The 7,408-nt window shown below is 38.5% G+C and overlaps 1 pseudogene; it reads left to right on the top strand.

The window, feature by feature from the left end:
* Positions 1 to 451: 451 nt before the first annotated feature.
* The window catches only part of LOC129043772 (hsc70-interacting protein-like), a 33,496-nt pseudogene continuing 26,539 nt past the window's right edge, over positions 452 to 7,408 (top strand).

Here is a 7,408-nt window from a genome sequence, read left to right as displayed (position 1 = left end):
CAGTAGTTTATTTGGCTAATGATTATAAATAAAATGTAGCATTTGTCAGCTTTCCTCTTATAGTGAGTCTGCCTGACTTAGGAAAGTTTACACTTTAAGTTGGCCGAGATTCTTTCCCTAGGATATCATAAATCTTTCCCTATCTCTGACCTATAGCCATGCTAAAAGAACACCTAAAAGAATATTAGATTTTCTAAAGATTTGTTCCTTTATTCGACATAGATCTGTTAAGCACCGGTTATATTTGATGTACTTTTGGATTTCAGAAATATATGACTCAGTCTCTCTCCTTAAGAAGGACCCAAGCCTGTGGCAGAGACATCCAGCCAAGAAAAGAAACTCAACTAAATGGTCTATTTGTAAAAACGAAAAAACATTTTGTGGGTCCTCAGATTTTTCACATCATATTTCACACTCTCATTCTGAGATGTAAATGAAAAGATTTTTTAAAATGACTGTGACCCTTTGGCAAGATGACAAGAACCACACCACACCCAAACCTGTTTGTTCTGCTGTCGTCGTCCACCCACTGGCAGATGTGGCTGCAGGGGGCTGTGTGGGAGCAGAATGCAGCGATGGAACTTTAGAATTGGCTCCCGTGAGTGGAATCGGGGGAAGGGTCGTCAAAAGGCAGGAAGAAGCCAGTGTGTTTGAGACTGAGGCTAAGTAAGCATTTTTGACTGATTTGCTGTTACAGATTCCCTAAAGCCTCATCAGATTGTGATTTTGCAACTCTCTTGAGCACAGTCCTAGTTTTCACAATGCCCTCTCATTTTCACTGACCAGACCCAGTCTTTGGATGAGATCTCTCTCTCCCAATCTGGAACTCAGACTCTGTTACTATTTCTTCCATTCCCCAACATCTGAGGTGCTTCTCACTCAATCCCAAATTTTCCTTTGACCCCAACTTACCCACAGGAGTAGGAGGACAAAGAGAAAGGGAAATAATTTGATGAGAAGCAGAGATTGACTACTTCCAATTCTTTTTCACTGTAACCCATACTATCAACAGCAGATGACATCGATTTGATCTTCCCAGTATTGTTTGTTCTTAGCCATATTCAGAATGTAAAATTTAGGGCCAGGCATAGTGGCTCACACCTGTAAGCCCAGCACTTCAGGAGGCCAAAGTGGGCAGATCGCTTGAGGTCAGGAGTTTGAGACCAGCCTGGCCAACATGGCGAAACCCCATCTCTACTAAAAATACAAAAATTAGCCGGGCGTGGTGGTGCATGCCTGTAGTCCCAGCTACTAGGGAGGCTGAGGCTGCTGGAGGATCACTTGAACTCGGGAGGTGGAGGTTGCGGTGAGCCGAGATCTCACCACTGCACTCCAGCCTGGGTGACAGAGTAAGACTGTCTCAAAAAAATAAGACTGTAAAATTTAGTATCCAACTTCTATTCATCATTTAATCCGGGACTATCTCGGAGAGGATGAAATGAGGTTGAAGCCCTGTTTCTAAAATGTAAAAGAGTTGTTTTGGCTATCTAAACAAAGGGCTTAGTGTTTTAATATTCCTAGTTAAGAATCACAGGATTGGCCACCTGCCTTACTTTTTTTCTAGGTTATTCATTTCTTTGTACATTTCTCCTACTCTCTTTTCTAGGCAAACCTACACTTTTCCTGCTGAGATTCCTAAAGTTATAGAGTAAAATGTCACCATAAGGAAGCATGTGATTCATTTCATTCTTGCTGGTAGGTACATTCAGAATACGACTTCAAGAGGTTTATTTCCCGTTTGTAATCTAAACCTTATTGGGCTGCCTGCAGTGGAAGGCTCAGCTACAGCTGCAGAAATAAAGTCTTTACAGAAGCACTTAAAGAAGACCTGGTTGTTCTGGTACTGCTTCTGAAGAAGTTCCAATCAGCAGCAGGGGAAAATTTATGAGATTCGTATGAGATTTTTGGTTTCTTAAAAGAGTACACATGCCACAGAGAATCTGAATACACTGCACGAAAATCGCACAGTTCTGTCAACCAGCACAAGCACATGTGCAGAAGACTTGAGAGGTCACTGTTTGGCAGGACCACACTAAAATCATCTGAGACAAATGAGATAAATCCTGTTTAAAGGCTTAAAGTGAAAGAAAGAGATTCTGCAACTTCATCTGGGGAGGCCTGATAATATCTAATTATTATCTTTAGTTCTGGGACCCATCTTTAGTAGTCATTGGTATCAGTTTTGCTTGTTTTTTTGTTTGTTTGTTTTGTTTTTTTAAGCCTATAAATTGCTTAAAGATAAAGCATTAACCAAAACCTCTGTAAGTACATGAGAATCTCTACTTTGTAGAAAAGAAATAATAATAATTTAAGAATACAGAGTATTTTGATTGCATATACCAATATGCTTGGGTAATATCTACTGTTAGTTTTCTTTTTAGGACTTTTTTTTTTGAGACGGAGTTTCGCTCTTGTTGCCCAGGCTGGAGTGCAATGGCACGATCTCGGCTCACTGCAGCCTCTGCTTCCTGGGTTTAAGCTATTCTCCTGCCTCAGCCTCTCGAGTAGCTGGGATTACAGGCATGTGCCACTATACTCAGCTAATTTTGTATTTTTAATAGAGACGGGGTTTCTCCATGTTGGTCAGGCTGGTCTTGAGCTCCCAACCTCAGGTGATCCGCCCACCTCAGCCTCCCAAAGTGCTGGGATTACAGGCGTGAGCCACCACGCCCAGCCCTCTTTTTAGGACTTTTGATTATCAAAAGTTGTGTAGGCTGAGGTAAAATGGCGTATATATACATATGTGTGTGTGTGTGTGTGTGTGTGTGTGTGTATGTGTGTTTATATACACACATATATCTGTATACACACACACAAAGCCATTTTCATATACAGTATATATGATATATATACATACACTTTCATATACATTATATATGATATATATATATTCACACACATGCACAAATAAGCCATTTTCATATAGTATACAGAAAGCAATTTTTCCTCAGTATATATATATGTGTATAAAATCAAATCAGGCCGGGTGTGGTGGCTCATGCCTGTAATCCTAGCACTTTGAGAGGCCAAGGCAGGCGGATCACCTGAGGTCAGGGGTTCGAGACCAGCCTAGCCAACATGGCGAAACCCCATCTCTACTAAAAATACAAAAATTAGCTGCACGCCAGCCTGGGCAACAGAGTGAGAGACTCTGTCTCAAAAAAAGAAAAGAATAAAATAAATCAAATTAAATAATGTGTTTTTAAAGTGTTTATACCCATCCTACTGCCAAGAGAAGATCCAGTTACTCAAGTTGATTGAATTATGTGGGATAACAGAGATGCCAACCCATCTTGACCCCACAGTGTTAAGCCAATTCCTTTGATATTAGGCCATTGTATGCTAAGCTCTTTTTTGAATTACTGTTAGAATAAAGTAAAAATAAAGAACAGGAAGAGCAAGCAAGACACAAGTAGGCTTGTGGGAAAAATGAGAATTGGTGACATTAATAACAATAAAAATGATACATAAATTGCTATAGCACATCGTAATTCTCCAAGTGTTTATCTAAAGATGATTTGATCTTTTTAATAATCTTTTGAGGAAGATTGAACAAGTATTATCAAGTCATTTTATAGAATAGAAAGTTAAATCAGGTGTTGTAGAGCAGTAATAGGCATTTTTTGCCAGTATAATATTTAATAAAACATTGAATTAGATGTCAATAGTTTAAAATTTGGAGATTTCACATAAAAACTCAGATATCTGACTTATCTAGAAAGTTGAAAGTTCTGGTACCACTGGATGACACTGGGCCAATATTCCCCTGACAACACAGTAGCACTTCCTATTGTCTTATACCCACACTCCTCACTCATTAATCTTTACTAGCTTGGTCATTTTAGGCATTTGATTTTTGAACCCCTGGTGTAAAAGGATTTTCCTACTGCCATGCCCTGAGTTCATGACAGAGGTAGGCCTAGAGTGCAGGTCTGTGGCTTGTATTCTTTTACCATAAAATGTTTACATTGAACTGATGTATGGCTAACACATCCTTCTTTCCTCTGCTTCAAGAGCCTTCTGCTCCCCTGAACTTCTCACAATTGCCCAAGAGCTCATGCGTTCCCATGTCCCCATATGCTTGATGCTGTTCCTCATGCTTTTCATCCTGTCTACCTGCCACTCTCCCGTCTCCCGCCTAAACCTTAGTCCTAGTGCTCCACTTAAAGTTCCCCTGCTGTGTGCAGCTGTCTCAGAGCCTATCTGCAACCTCCTTCCTCTCCCTCAACCATCATTTATTCAGACTCATCATTTGTTCAATAAATGTCAAATAAGAGAATGAAGAAGGGATACAGTAGTTTTAGGCTAATGCATTCGTCTGCACTGGATTTACTTTTTTCCCAAAGTCTATGTTGGGTGACACATTATGACTTCCCTGTCTGTTTAAACTATGGGTCAGATTACTTCATAATAAAGATTTTGGAGAGAATGGCATTGAGCCACATCTATCCCAGGGAATGCAGACAAAGTTTGGGCAACTTCTTTTTTGAGGTAGTTCAGCATGACACTGTGGATTCAGCATTTTAAACTCATTTATTTATCAAAAATGTTCCTTGCTTGGAACATGAGTTTCTTTACCACTTTAGTCTGGTAAACAGGGAAAACATTTAATTCAAAGTCCAAAGAAGACAATACTCTGTTTTACCCCAGCAGGAGACAAATCAGTGGCTGTCAGGGGAAATTATATATAGAAAAATGATGCAGAAAAGATGTGGACTGGCCCAAGTTCACTCCACAAATATTTTTTGATATTTACTGTGTTCCAGACACTGAGCTAGGTCCTGGAGGTAAGCAGATATGTAAATACATAGGTGCAATGGATATTATGGGCATCTGTACATTATATGAGGAATACAGAGGAGACAGCAATTAATTCTGCCCAATGAAATCAACAAAAGATACCTAAGTAATTTGACCAGTTAGCTGAGTCCTAAGGGACACAAGTATATTTTGTACTCACTTTGAAGATGACATTAAAGACTTTAGCATTAAAAATAAATTTGGAAAATGGATCTCTCCTTCCTAAGGGTATAGACCATATGAAAAATACTTGAGAATATAGTATGTGCATTTAAAAAAAGCACCTAGAAGATGCAAAATAAATGAATAGGAATATACAGTCTCCAGATTCTACCTGAATTCAATCTTGGTTCAATTATTTGCTAGCGGTGTGATCTTGGAAAAGTTACTTAACTTCTTTGTGCCTCAGTTTTCTTCTCTGTTAAAATAGATAATGAAACTACTGATGTGGTTAGTTATAGATGAGATAATATATGTAAAATGTTTAGCACCCTATCTGGTACATAGTAATAAAAAAAGTTAGTTATTAGCATTACTATATAATGTATAAGCCCGTACACTATTTTTCTTTGAAATATCCAGCATCAAAATAAGATCATATAATTCAAAGCACTTATTAATAAAAACTTAGATAATTAAAACAAAAGAAGAAATCTCAAACTTAATATGCCTTGCATCATTTATGTGTCAGTTTTGCATTTTATTCTCACTCATCTTAGATAATGAAATGAGACCAGGTCCCATAATTGCCCTTCTGTAACTAACTGTTCAGTTTCTTGAATTTGTGAGGTTCGTCTTCCCATTGTAATGAATTACGGTAATGCTACTGTGCTGTGGCTTCCAGTACTGCATATTACCAGTGAGAACCATTCTCAGCAATAAATTAACTTTCAAACCGTGATGAACATCGTGAATCCTACATTTTCTTAAATTGTGAATCTTAAATAAGCACACACATACATATGTACATATATGCATCCCTTTTAATAGTATGTGTTCTACTCTCCATTTGAATTGATTATTTTTATTGATACATATATTTATTTGACTAAGAACATTTTAGGAATATTGAAAATAATATCAATATTCTTCTGGAAAAGTCTCAAAAATCCTTTATTTCCTATTAATTCTTTGGTTATTCCTATAAAATTCAGATGAAACTGATTATTCAGTCTCTTCTAGATAGGGTAAAATAAACTTTCTGAAAATCTCTCACAAGTGGGGACTCGACAGTCTCTTGATAACATACCGTCCTTTCATTCTGTGCTTACCTACCAAAAATAATCTTAGGCTTTTCTATGTAATAAAAAGGTACACAAATATATTAAAAATTATTTTTAATAAATCATATATTTATTTTAATAAATAATAATACTTTATTATTTTCTAATACCCACTTGCACTGGAATAGTAAAAATTACCAAACAGACACTATTTTCTTTTCTAAAGATATTTTTCATTTTACTAAATTGGGATCATTGACTATATTTCCATCTGGAAGGAAAGGACCTTGCCTTATATTGCTATTTCTGTGTCACCCCTTGGATTAGCACACGGCTGAGGCAGCTATGTTTTGAGAATTGAGTGTGAGGCTGGGTATGGTGGCTCATGCCTATAATCCCAGCACTTTGGGAGGCCAAGGTGGGTGGATCACTTGAGGTCAGGAGTTAAGAGACCAGCCTGGCCAATATGGTGAAACCCCATCTCTACTAAAAATGCAAAAATTAGCTGGATGTGATGGTGCATGCCAGTAATCCCAGCTACTCGGGAGGCTGAGGCAGGAGAATCGCTTGAACCTGGGAGGCGGAGGTTGCAGTGAGCCAAGAGATTATGCCGCTACACTCCAGCCTGGGCAACAGAGTGAGACTCTGTTTCAAAAAAAGAAGAATTGAGTGTGAGCTCCTTGAAACTCCTCCCTGGCTGTATTCCTCTGTTGTGTTCTGGGCTTTCTGCCATGTTCTTGGGCAGTATCTTACTTCCATTCTTCCCATTTCCAAGTCTTCTTTTGCAGACTGACGAATTGTTTTTAATTTATTATAGAGAAATGTAGCTCTCTCGCTATCCAGTGCTGCTTATCAGACCACACCCAGAAGGACCTAGACTTTCTCAACTTGAGCGTCTCCTCTAGATTTATCTAGTTGTTTTCCTCAACAAAAGAACTATTCATAAGTGATATATGTGTTGCTCCTCCCAAGAAGGCAAAAATAGTCATCTTTTTTCATTTTTACAAAACAGCATAGCAGAATTGTTTTTCCCTCTCGGCTATGTAGATTTTTTTTTCAACAAATATATTTACAGTGTGTTGTCCATGTAAAGCTTTATACAGAACAAGTCATTCTCTACTTCTAGTAACTCCCATCGCAGGAAGTGAACCCCAAGAAGGTGAAGCAGATAGCTACATAAATAAATTCTAGTGTCTTCAGGAAAGAAAGAACTTCGGATGTGCTTGTGGAAACTCTGACAATTATGTTTGAGATATCATGAAGAATGGGGCAGAGGCAAGAATAGAGAGGAGTTGGCCGGGCACGGTGGCTCACGCATGTAATCCCAGCACTTTGGGAGGCTGAGGCGGGCGGATCACAAGGTCAGGAAATGGAGACCATCCTGG

The sequence above is a fragment of the Pongo pygmaeus genome, chromosome 1 (genome assembly GCF_028885625.2).
Source record: "Pongo pygmaeus isolate AG05252 chromosome 1, NHGRI_mPonPyg2-v2.0_pri, whole genome shotgun sequence".
Lineage (NCBI taxonomy): Eukaryota > Metazoa > Chordata > Mammalia > Primates > Hominidae > Pongo > Pongo pygmaeus.
This window is presented reverse-complemented; position numbering and strand designations above follow the sequence as displayed.